This window comes from Anoplolepis gracilipes, chromosome 5, assembly GCF_047496725.1.
Source record: "Anoplolepis gracilipes chromosome 5, ASM4749672v1, whole genome shotgun sequence".
NCBI classification, from domain to species: Eukaryota; Metazoa; Arthropoda; class Insecta; order Hymenoptera; family Formicidae; genus Anoplolepis; species Anoplolepis gracilipes.
Window position 1 is genome coordinate 1,138,581 of NC_132974.1, and position 12,934 is coordinate 1,151,514.

The 12,934-nt window shown below is 33.4% G+C and overlaps 2 protein-coding genes across 11 annotated transcripts in view; both read left to right on the forward strand.

Moving 5' to 3' along the window:
* Positions 1-4,301, forward strand: part of LOC140666236 (uncharacterized) — a 91,139-nt gene extending 86,838 nt beyond the window's left edge. The window contains exon 17 of the mRNA XM_072893192.1: positions 1-4,301. This exon is cut by the window's left edge and continues 23,822 nt beyond it. The gene's annotated coding sequence lies outside the window, so the exon portion shown is untranslated.
* Unc-13 (unc-13) overlaps positions 1-12,934 on the forward strand; it is a 104,426-nt gene that overhangs the window by 8,037 nt on the left and 83,455 nt on the right. The window lies entirely within an intron of this gene.

Below are 12,934 nucleotides of genomic sequence, written 5' to 3' on the forward strand. Positions count from 1 at the left end.
TATTTGTTCTGAAATATCCCAAAATAAAAGTTCTATTTAAACAGATCTATATAATGAGTCAAATATACATTTTTTTAAATTTATTTTGCAAAAAATTCGAGATCTGAATTTTTCCGGGATCTTGAGAACAAATAATTCAAGAAACATTCTAATGCCACATAATCATGCGAGCAATTAATTTCTTTAATGCACTTTATCCTTGTGCGCCGCAGTTTGTTCTTGCTAGCTTTTTAAAAGTTTGAGGAAAAAAAGTATGTTTGGATGTAAAAAGTAGCAAAAAAAGCAAATAATTTAAGTATTATTAACTTTTTTTGCTTTGACTTATGTCTGCGCTATTTTTACAATGGCTTGATAGCTTAATCTTAAGCTACCTAGCTCTTTCTAATTTTTTAATAGTTTGAGCAAAAAAAAGAAAAAAGGCAAAAAGTAGCAAAAAATGAGCAAATTGTTTTCATATATAATTTATCATGTTTTAATAATTTATTAAATTTTAATAATTTATGTCACATATTATGTATTATTTAATAATTGATTACATTTTAATAATTTTGTTTACAATTAGATAACTTAATATACCTAAAATTAATATTATAACTGCGAAAATAATATTACTCGCTAGGTAGAAAAGAGTGAAAATTTATTAACTATTTAACATTTTAATGTTTATTAACTTTACAACATATATATATATATATATATAAAGAATGATTTTTTCTGAAGAATAATAAAGAATAACTTTGTGATTTATTCAACCGTTAAAAACAGCATTAAAAATCCACATTCTTACGTTTCATATCTACATTCTGACGTATTTGCTCAACGAAAGGCACATTCAATAATAGGTTTTCTATGTTAATTACCGCGTCTCTGCTTGCGCAAAAATTTCGGCCGCGAACAATCGTATAAAATCTACACGAAGGAAGACAGACGAGAGCCGCGAGGCTAATTCGTAAAATTGACGTTGATATTAGGGGATGATTAATCATTCTCAGCTCGAAAAACGAGGACGCGCGTTACAGGTAGGGCCTGTTATCGTTCTCGCCATCCGTGAAGCTTGATGAGTCTCAGCACTTTTCACCGAAAACGGGAAAAACAGTGAGATGTATTAACGACCCGGAGCGTTTAGCTCGAGCACTATACCCCTTTTATCTTTGGACTCCGCATTGCGATATCGTACTAACGACATTTTCATGCTGCCGTCTAATGAAGCGACACCGGCCTGATACCGACGATGGGAAGAAATTGCGTCAGCGCGACATCGTTACTAATGATAAACAACGCAGAAAAACAAAAATAGGAAACGGACACTCGACATATTTGATTCGGTTGTTGTTTTATTTGTGCCCTGAAAATGTCAGATATATTATTTCGAGTTCGATAGTGACATTCTATACACACGCGATACATCTTCATTATTTCGCTCTTTCAACATTACGGCTGCTCTTGTAAAGTAACGTGAAAAATGTCTATAATGTCATCGAGTAATTTTAATTAAAAGTTGATAATTTAATTATAATTTACTTACAATTTTTATCTCATGCCTTCATAATTTTATAAATCTATCATTTTTATTTTTTATTTCGTTGTCTCGATATCCTTCGCTGATACATCATAATAATGAGATAATTAATTTATATTTTAATTTTAATTAATAAATGTAAATAGATTACTAACTCAACTTAACATGTAAATTAATTTTCAATATTAAGTAATGAAAATTGATTAATTAATTTTTGATATAACAAATTATTATAATATAGGTACATATTAAATATATATAAAATATTTCTATGCAGTAAAAAGTTGACACTATTTGTCTGCTCTCTCTCTCTCTCTCTCTCTCTATCTCTCTCTTATGAATATGACAATATCTGAAACATGTCATTCATGAGAGTTGCATTCGGAAAATTTACTGTCGCGCCCATATATCACTGGATCACGTGCAATCTGTCGACCTCGATACTATCTCACATTTTCCTGATCTGTCCAATAATTAATCTCTATTACTTCCTGCAAGCAACCATCTTACAGATAAAATTTCCAATGCAAATATACACGAGAGAAGAATTTTACGACTGCAATCGATCAACATGTTTTTTTTTTTCTCTCTTTTCCATATCTCGCGTGGTTTCCTTGTAAATCAAATGGTTATTTTTCAAAAATTTTTCACAACATATTCATTTATCATTATCATCATTATTTGACATTGTGCGAATAATTTCGTTGCATCATATACGCGATTGTTATCGCGAATTTTGTTAGACGATTTCATTTTCTACCGAATGGACGAGATAATGTATATCGATTGTGCGAATACTTGTCAATCAAATGTTCCGGCAGAAACTATCCTGCGCATATCGTTCGATAATATAATCTCGTGTCGTGCATATCCGCGTCGAATTTGTTGAGTAAACGTCGCCAGGCGATCGCGTTTAGCCACGCGCATCAGAAAATTGTGCAACTTGTCGAGAAGATTATATATGACAGTCTCTTGCCGACCTACAGTACGCCAGGGAAAACTTTATGGAGACTCTACCTTAGACATTTTTGCCCTCTTCACCTTTTCTCTTGTTTCCTACAACGATAAATCTTATCGTACCTCGCTTGCATTTCACGAGCACAATCTCGGGCGAATTTCTTTCCAATTTTCCGCACAGAAAAAAATAATACTATATATATATATATATATATATATATATATATATATATATAGTTTATTTAGACATCTGTCTTCCCAGTTTATTTCCTGGTGCGGTTGACCGGAAACTGATACGTTTCATACCGGCATTTCATCCTTGAAATATTGAAGTCGAGCATTGCAGTTTTAATCTTGAGTTACGTCTTTCATTCGTAGAGAGAGACTATACAGATCTCTCTGGATAGACGAGTATATTTTATAAATAAGACTACACAAAGAATTATCTCTCATTCTTATGGCCATTTTATTACGTATGCATATGCTGTGAGAGAGGTCTCGCGCGCCTCTTTCTGTATACGCGAATGACACTCGACATTGTTGGAAGTTTTGCGAAATAACTCGAGAAAATGCACACCCACCCACACACACACACGCACATACACACATACACATATACACACGTACAACATCCGAGAGAGCTTTTACACTTAATGAAACTATGCAGACACTGTTCGCGGATTCTCGTAAGTTCGCGGGTCAGGATGGACGCGCGATTTAAGTGAGTTACATTCGGTGCCGTTAGAAAATTTCATTTGCAAGCTTAACCAGATATGCCGTGGAATAATAGCGCGATACAACTATTTTATAACGGCACAACTATTATATGCAGTTTTAAATAATGAAATAATTTCGCCAGTCTTTTCATCTCTCATTCCTCTCTCTCTCTCTCTGGATAAGCGGAGAGAGGAAGACAAAATTTAATGAAAATAACTTTGTAAATACTACACTAATGTTATGACGCATTAAACGGAAATATTTACATCGTATCCCAATCGGATAACCAAATTACGAAACAATTACTATATACATTATACTCTTTCCCATACAGCTCATTATTATTTCTTTATTTTATCCATCCTCCGTTTTGAATTATATTGCCACTAATGCAAATATGCACAATGTATTTGCAATAACGTAAAATAACGCGAAGGAATTAAATCATAAAATTCGCAAACGAAAATTAATTGTTGCTATTTGAACATTAATTAAAGATATGATGTTGAACCGATTAATTGTGTGTGTCGATATCTGTTTTGTTTTTGCGCAACAATACGTTTCACAGTCTATAGCTTTCAAAATGAATGATGCTGCAAAACACAATCGTGTCTATAAAAAAAAATATCCAATTTCGACCGACAGAGCCATCGATCTTCTTCACACGTTCTTCTCGATGGATATGTGATTACAGTTAATAAATTGCGATCAGAGAAGTAGGATGCTTTAATGCACAAGAAACGTCTAGTTTCGAGTGAAATATAATGGACAAGAGATAGATATAATAAAAACAAAAAAAATAATAGATAACATTTATAATATAATATAACTAGGTAAAACTATTTATTTAATCTACCTAGAACTATTAAATTTAATATTAATAATTAATTAATAAGAGTTTTCACAAAATGAAATCCAGCTTCATACACCCAAATGAAATTGCGTGAAATATGCTATGCGATCATCGTGACAAAAAAAAAAAAAAAATAAAAAAATTAATTCCACGAAAACGTAATAAATTACCTTATTATTAAAAACCTGATGTCATCCCAAGTTTTATCCTAATCCTCTGTCGATATATTTTCGAAAGCACAAAACACTCACAAAACACTTGCACTTTAATGACCATGAGTACACTAATTAATCACTTAAGACGATCGCGCGACATTTTGCACGACATTCCCGATAATAATCGCACTCCTCGGCCCGAACTTTGTTTTATTTACGACATAGAATAATGCGAAAAAAATAATAGTATTCATCGCGCGAGCAATCGGCAAATTATATAACTAAATATTTTCGGATATTACATTATACAGATATACGTCGCGATATTTTCTCGCTTGATTGTCGCCACACGAATAATAAAATTACACGTACAACGCGTTATATACTCGGTGCATTCTTTTGCGCGGATTAATAAATAATACCTTGAAACGATTGTCTATCTATCAACTCGGCATTCCCGACACTCGTTCGAAATCCGTCATTTGCAACGCGATAAATTATCTCAGTTATGTCGTTTACGAATATCGAAAGACGTAAATCACGATCGCGGAGACTAATAATAATAAAAAAATAATCGCCCGTTATTATGTTCGGCACTCCCGACGATACAAGACGCGAGAAAATCAGAGGATCAACATCGCCGGCAATGATGGCTCCGATTAAATAATCGTGGTGACACTTTAGCACAGCAGCTATTTCCCTCCATAGGCTGTCAATCAGTCGGTTTCCGTGCGATGTTACGCGGTAACACGACTTGTCGCATGCATCGCCAGCAATCGTCCCTCAGATACCGTTCCTCGTAGCGCCGCGACACGGCAGCCTTTACCCCCTCTATAGGCTGTCTTGCTAGTTGGCGGTACGCGGCATTAACGCGCGGTATTGCCGCGCGATGGCGCCACTTGTTCCGTGCAGCGTCCATCGACCCGTCGATCGATTTCGAATCACCCGCGATCCGCGACCGCGACGTTTTCTTCCTCATACGCTTCACGCTATGGGAGCTGGGGGCCCGCACTCAATGCACCATCTAGTTCGATAAATCAATATACTCTTGCATATGGATTAATAAATAATATGTTGAAACGATCGTCCGTCTTTCCACTCTCGGTACTCCCGTTCCGACACTTGTTCATCCGCGAAATTCTCTCTTTCGACCGATACAAGACGCGAGAAACAGAGAGGATCGACATCGCTGGCAGCGATCCCTCAGATACTGGCTCCTGTAGCGCTGTAGAAGAGCTCCTTTTCACAATCGGTTTTTGCGCGCGGTATTATTACGCGCAGCGTCCAACATTCGAAAATTTTCCGCCATGTTTTTTTCCTTACGATACGCTTTGCGTATTTCGTCCGTCTTTCCACTCTCGGCACTCTCGCAGACTAAATGAACGTGCCAAGATAATGGCCCGTTATTCGATTCGGCACCCCCGACACTTGTTCATTCGCGAAATTCTCCCTTTCGACCGATTTAAGACGCGCGTTAATGAAACAGAGGATCAACATCGCCCGGCAGTGATCTCTCTGATACTGACCTCCCCTCTACGGGATATTGAACTTGGTATTACTGCGCGCATTAAGCCTTGTCTACAGTAAGTCGTTGGCGTAGGAAGCTCCAACCAATTACGATTGAATTTAGAAAAGAATAATCCAACGCAATTGGTTAAACTTCTTATGATCATCGACTTATTGTAGACAAGGCTTTGCGTAATTAGGCGCCTGGATACGTGCAGCTGCTCGTCGACAAATTCCGAGAATCGTCTCCGATGTTCTTTTCCCGGAATACGCTTTGCGCTGTACAGACATGTTACTACTCCGTATTCCTTGTTCCGCGACGAAATAATATGATAAAAATTTCTACATGGGGACAATATTTCAGTAAAAATTAGAATAATTATAGAATAATTATCGTGGAATATACTAATTGTACATATACATATATAAAAGAAATAGCAGCATGATTTTATTCAATATTATATATTCAATAATATTATATAGGTATATTATATTTTAAAGAAATATTGCAATTATTCAAAAATCTTTAAATATCAAACTATTGCATAATCATTTATAAACAATAAAAAAATATACATAATTTATAATTTTTATACATATATGCACAATTAATTTTTTGTACATGATCGGAAAATATCTCGCTAAGCACGCACTCGATACATTATATAATTCAATAGTCTGATGTAAATTATTAGATATAGTGTGGTGATGATTATAAATCGATTCTGGTAGCATACGGAGGAAGTGGCTCTTTCTGGCATCACTGCGTGTGCGTGATAGGCGCGTGTAGCTCTCGTCGACGAATTCTGAGAATCGTCCCTGTTTTTTCCCCGTAATACACGCTTCGCGCTGTACATCTTACCGCTCTATATTTTTTCTTCCGTCACGAAATAATATGATAAAAATTTTTACATGGAGAAAATATTATAGTAAAAATTAGAATATACTGTAATCATAAAATATGCTGCTTAATGTATATGTATATATATATTATATACAAAATATACGCGCTTAATATTTTTATTCAATAATATATATGAATATTACATACGAGTATTATGTTTTATGAAGAATTATTGCAATTTCAGGATTTTACTCTCAAAATTTTAATTAACTTTATAATTTATTTAATATAACTTATACACACAAGGTTATAACAATAATTTATAAATTATTGTTATCCTCCGTTTCTTTCTCTCTCTCCCTTTATATATATATATTTATATATTTATATATATATATATATATATTTAAATAATTTAAAATATATTATTAGGTATTTTAATGCAAACAACTCGACAAATAAATATACAATCGTTAACAAATAATTTATCATCTGTATAGTATGTATATGTGCATAATTAATTATTATAGACAATTTATTATAGACGAAACACGAACGTCTCACTTCGGTATTTATATATACGGCGTCTTAAATAATCTAATTTTTAATTAATATTTTAATAATTTTTATGGATAGATGCTTGTGAGGCATTCTAGTGTGAACTATAGAGATTTTAAATTACAGAAAATAATAGTAGATTATATATATATTAATAATATAATATATAAAACTATAAATAATTATAATTTAGTTTCATATATATTATATTATTAATATATATATATATATATATATATATATATATATATATATATATATTAGGTTATATATAATATATAAGACTATACTTTATAATATGTTGCATTACACTGTAACATTTTAATTATGTTTGCAATCTTTCTATATTCTATGGAATATAATTACATCTAATTATATATGAACAGAATGTCTTATTAAACTGTCATCAAATTTTCCGCGATTACTTTCACATCTCTCTCTCTCTCTCTCTCTCTCTCTCTCTCTCTCTCTCTCTCTCTCTCTCTCTCTCTCTCTCTCTCTCTCTCTCTCTCGCTCTCTCTCTCGCTCTCTCTCTCTCTCTCTCTCTCTCTCTCTCTCTCTCTCTCTCTCTCTCTCTCTCTCTCTCTCTCTCTCTCTCTCTCTCTCTCTCTCTCTCTCTCTCCCTCCCTCCCTCTCTCTCTCTCTCTCTCTCTCTCTCTCCCCCCCTCTCTCCCCCCCTCTCTCTCTCTCTCTCTCTCTCTCTCTCTCTCTCTCTCTCTCTCTCTCTCTCTCTCTCTCTCTCTCTCTCTGTCACATCATCGACCACTAATCACATACGCGGTAAAAAGACAACAATACAGGCGATACATATCGACTCGAAACGCAAACTTTTCACGTCTACATGACTTTTTTAATATTTGATATAATAGATAACATTTTATACAAGAGTGAAAATAACAATATTGAACAAATTAATCGACTCATTGTTTTAATAATACACTGGAAATATTAAATGCACTTGTACAAACATATTCGCGTTATTTTTCCACTGAAAATATCCTTTCTTTTCGTGTGATTTCTCGCAAAAATAAATATTGAAGAGATATATGATTTCTTATTTTCCCTCTTGCTCTTCTGCGATCCGTAGGGAAGCTAGTTATATCTTGAACCGCAAGAGTTTGCTCTCGTTACTTGAGAGAATTTTTCAAATGTCGCATACGATTTTCTGAAATTCACAATAAAATGCACGAGAAATATACTAGATAATATTTTCCCTTTAGAATAGCTGAATTACTAATATTATACGTATGCAAAAAAATACCTAATAATATATTTTAAATTATTTAAATATATATATATATATATATATATATATAAATATATAAATATATATATATAAAGGGAGAGAGAGAAAGAAACGGAGGATAACAATAATTTATAAATTATTGTTATAACCTTGTGTGTATAAGTTATATTAAATAAATTATAAAGTTAATTAAAATTTTGAGAGTAAATCCTGAAATAAGGTATTTAGAGAAAGCAATTTATATTCATTCTTTTCTAATTCGTGAGTTATGCTCTTTTGTTCGAGAAGCTCTGCAAATAATTCTTCCACAACCATGGTCAATATTTTCCTCCTTCGTTCATCGACGTATCCGAGCTATGAGACTGCTCGAGATCGGAATCCAGATTAAACGGAATCCTTGAATTAGCGCGTTCCTTCCAGGGTCGTACTTACATATTACCTTGGCGTAAGAAAGGGAGAACGCACAGTAGGTATTGGCTCAACACAGTAAAGATATCATTACAAGTTGGAGTGAGATGCCATGACGCTACAATAATGACAAGTATGTTTGTAAAAGAGAAGAAAGAGCCAATTCTTTTGCAAAGAAAAAAGCACGAACGACTAATACAAAGCCACGTGTTATAGCGATATTTTATCGAACTTATCGTTTTTTACTTTTTTGAGGAGAACTTTCTGCATGCATAATATTTACGATACATATTCTGATATTTTAAACATTCAGAAATCATTTTCTTTTAATTATACGACACAATTTTGCTTCTAATCATTCGGCTATACTTTTTCATTTTGTTTATGTAAATATTTAATAAAGGAATAATATTAAATATCATTATAAAGATTAAATTGATATTTATAAATAAACTTTCATATTTTCTAAATCGTATCTCAAGGTTTTTTAAATTGTATGATTTGAGAAAATTTTGTATCAAAAAGGCAAAAATTATTATTTTTGTTTCATTTGTTCCTTATAAATATATTATTTAATAATTACTACTTTATGGTGAATATATTTTCTTTTTTATTTAGTATTATAAGTAAAATATAATTTAACATGAGATATGAATTAATATAATACTAATATAAATTGTTATTTAATTATTACATGTTAGATGTTTTTTTATTTATTCAATAAGAGAAAATGTGAAAGGAAAAAGGTAATATATATTACTTTAGATTCTATCTAAATAATAATTGCAAATTTTATAATAAGCCTTTATTATAATTTTGTACGGTTAAAAAAATGTTCCTTCGTTTGTTCTTCAACTTTTCATTTATATAGCTTCCTTTTTATTTTTTCTATATTCCTTAAAGGTACTTTATAAGTCTATATTTACTACAAGGACTTTAGAAAGGTTGCTTCAGGCTGATAATAAGTGCTTTTAACACGTTTTTCTTTTCCTCTTTCTTTTTCCCTGCCTTATTCTGATAAGCGGATAAATTTAATTGCGTCCCGTTCTATGCGAAATGGTTTACTGAAGAACTTGAGGCAAGCCAGAGACGAAAAAGCACGATTGCGCGATCGCGAGTCAAGATAACAGCTGACATTATTGCGCTTCATGGATATTCAGGGCCACGCCGTAATCTCTCCATTTGAATATCCGGTCTGTGGCATCTCTCCAGGGTCTGAGGTTTGTACCGGGTACAAGGTACAAGGGGCAATCGCACCACTAATTCGGTACGAGCACGTAGACAACTGAATGCGAATCTCTCTCTCTCTCTCTCTCTCTCTCTCTCTTTATTCCCCCCGCAATTGTAAAATCTAATTTATCATGTCGAGAAGGGACATCTTTACGACACTCACGTTTTCATATCGACTCTAAAGCCGACAAATAAAGGTACGTGAGATTAGGAAATTAAAAAGGATATTACGACGCGAAAGAAAGACGAGACAGGAATCTTTCGCAGCAGGATTATCGAGAATAACGAAAGGAGAAACTCGATTTTATCACGGACCGTATTTCCACTCTCCTTTCCGACGAGTCTTCCTGTCAGACTGATTACAACGGGAGTCTCTCGCGTTTTTCCCTACGTCATCTCTCTCTCAGAACAGAAACAGAAAGAGCATCATTTACACGTGGACTTGGGAGTAAAGTTCAGCAATCGGAAAATATTTTTACGGCTTGTTTCATGAAACTTTGAAAACACGAATGGTCGTTAATGGATCGTTCTGTCATCGAGCTTCTGTCTCGAGATTTTCGAAAAATGATCCACAGTCACCATGAGACTCGACAGGAAAGATCCTCGCGTGTCGAAGCAAAGGTCAACGATCTCGAGATTCGGTTGCCCTTTGTATTTGACGTTAACATCCGCCTTGTCGGTGGAATTCGTCGTGTCTACGCCATTTTGTGAAACAGAATTGAGCATGAGTACTGTTAAGCTTTCTCAGAATTTCGGCAAACTTTCGGACTATTATTTTACCACTGCAAGTGGCGGAAAATGGTACCATTCTTAAATCTGAAGTGAATCTAAAGTTTCGTTTCGATTCACGAGTTCTTCAGCAGTTTGAAAGATTGCTCCCGTTATATACCGTTAACCTTCGCGGCTTATCCGTTAATCGGTTCGCTAACTATGAATCGTTGTAAAATTGTGGTTCACCGTCTGAGTTCAACGTTTAAACTTTTTCAAATCTTACGGGATGATTGTAGGGAAGAATTGCCTCTATCGTACGGGTTTCCTAAATTGTATCTCATCAATTTCTTTATAATGAATGGATATAAACGACACTAATGATAAAAATAAATGAGTAATGAGAAATATAAAAATGTTCGTAGATTACATCCTATAAACAGTAAAAAATCAGGTACGATTAATGTAATTTGTGATCAATTAATTTTAGGTGATAATAATCTAACAATGCAGTTTTATTTTGTATTTTTTGTATTTTCCTAAAAGTAAGTTTATTGTAAAATATTTTACATTCATTTTACGTGTATATATTACATTTATTATAAAGATTAAATTGATATTTATAAATAAGCTTTCACGTTTTCTAAATCGTATCTCAAGGTTTTTTTTAAACTGTTCCGATACGATTTGAGAAAATTTTGTATCAAAAAAGCAAAAATTATTATTATTAAAATCATTATTCCATTTGTTACTTGTAAATATTTTATTTAATAATTACTATTTTATGTTGAATATAGTTTTATCTCTATATTTATTATTATAAATAAAATATCATTTAATATGAGATACGAATTAATATTAATATATTGTTGTTATTCAATTATTACATATTAGATGTTTTTTTATTTGTTCTAATGCATATATCTAAATATGTATTATTAAATGATTTTTTTTACCTCTATTTTTTTATTATTCCCATAAAATTTATTTTTAAAGGAGATATGATGTAGGAAATAGATTACTTAAATCGTATCATGTGTCATAAAACGATTTATCACAAATTAATTTGTTCTTAATAAATGCTTAAACATTTAATAGATGTCTTAAACATCGAGCTAAAATGTCCAATATTAGCTTGCGCAATTAGTGCGAAATAGAAAAGATAAAATATCTCGAGTGTAGACAACTCTCCCCTATATTTGATAAAATAAAGTGATATCTTTTAGACTTTTGGAAGAAAGTAAATATTGCCAAAAGTGACTGCCGATCGTTATGTTCATTGTTTGGTGAGAATGGATACCCTAAAACCGGAGAGATATCAGATACCGTCGTGCTGGCTCCAACCAGCCATGACATACACTTCTCTTGTTCGTCAAAGCGAAACGGAAGGAGCGAAGGAGCGACGGGTAGCATAGAGGGATGAACACCAGTTGTTCCGTTGGTTGACCATTCCGAAACACCAGGGATAGAGTAATGGACTGGCCGCGTTTGGATCTGTCTGTCGTGTGTATAACGTGTATAGCAGCTAGACAATTCACCGGCATCGATCGAGGTCAAGTAAGCCCGATGGACAAAACGACGATGGGTTTATTCCTCCTCAACCGCATATATCTGTCCATCTGTTTGTCTGACACGCAGAAATAATCGTAAAATGTCTCACGCTATGTCGAAAGCACTAAAATCCTACGCTTTCTTAGATTTTAAAGGATTATGTACTTGTTGAGTCTTCAGTCGGAGAGTCGAATGCGATATCAAATAAATAGCTTTTGCAAAAGGAATTAAAGATGATTGCATTTCCTTTCCAGTCTGACTTCAATCGCTACGTGAGATATTTTAAGCTCGTTTTTTTTTAATAATTTTAATATTAATATATGTACAAATATATGGTTTTATTATGCATAACAACATTTATCGATGAAATTTAGTAAATAACCCACGACTACGTGCGAATTATTGCCTCATCCATCTTGCAAGACTCGTCGCTTCTTCTGTAAACTTGAAATCCAGGCTTCGCCGGATGGTTTAGGAATTCAAGGCTACAAGTTTTAGAGATCCTTTCTTCCTTCCTGTTAAAAGGGCAAATGGGTTAATGGTCTCAAAGCAGATCGATCCCCTTGCTCATTATACGCGCCGTTCGATGTTGGCATCTCTCATTTTTCTTTTCAACCCTCAAATACGTCTTGTATAAGTAACTGCCGCTATCCGGAAAAAGGAAAGGATTGATATAATTAAT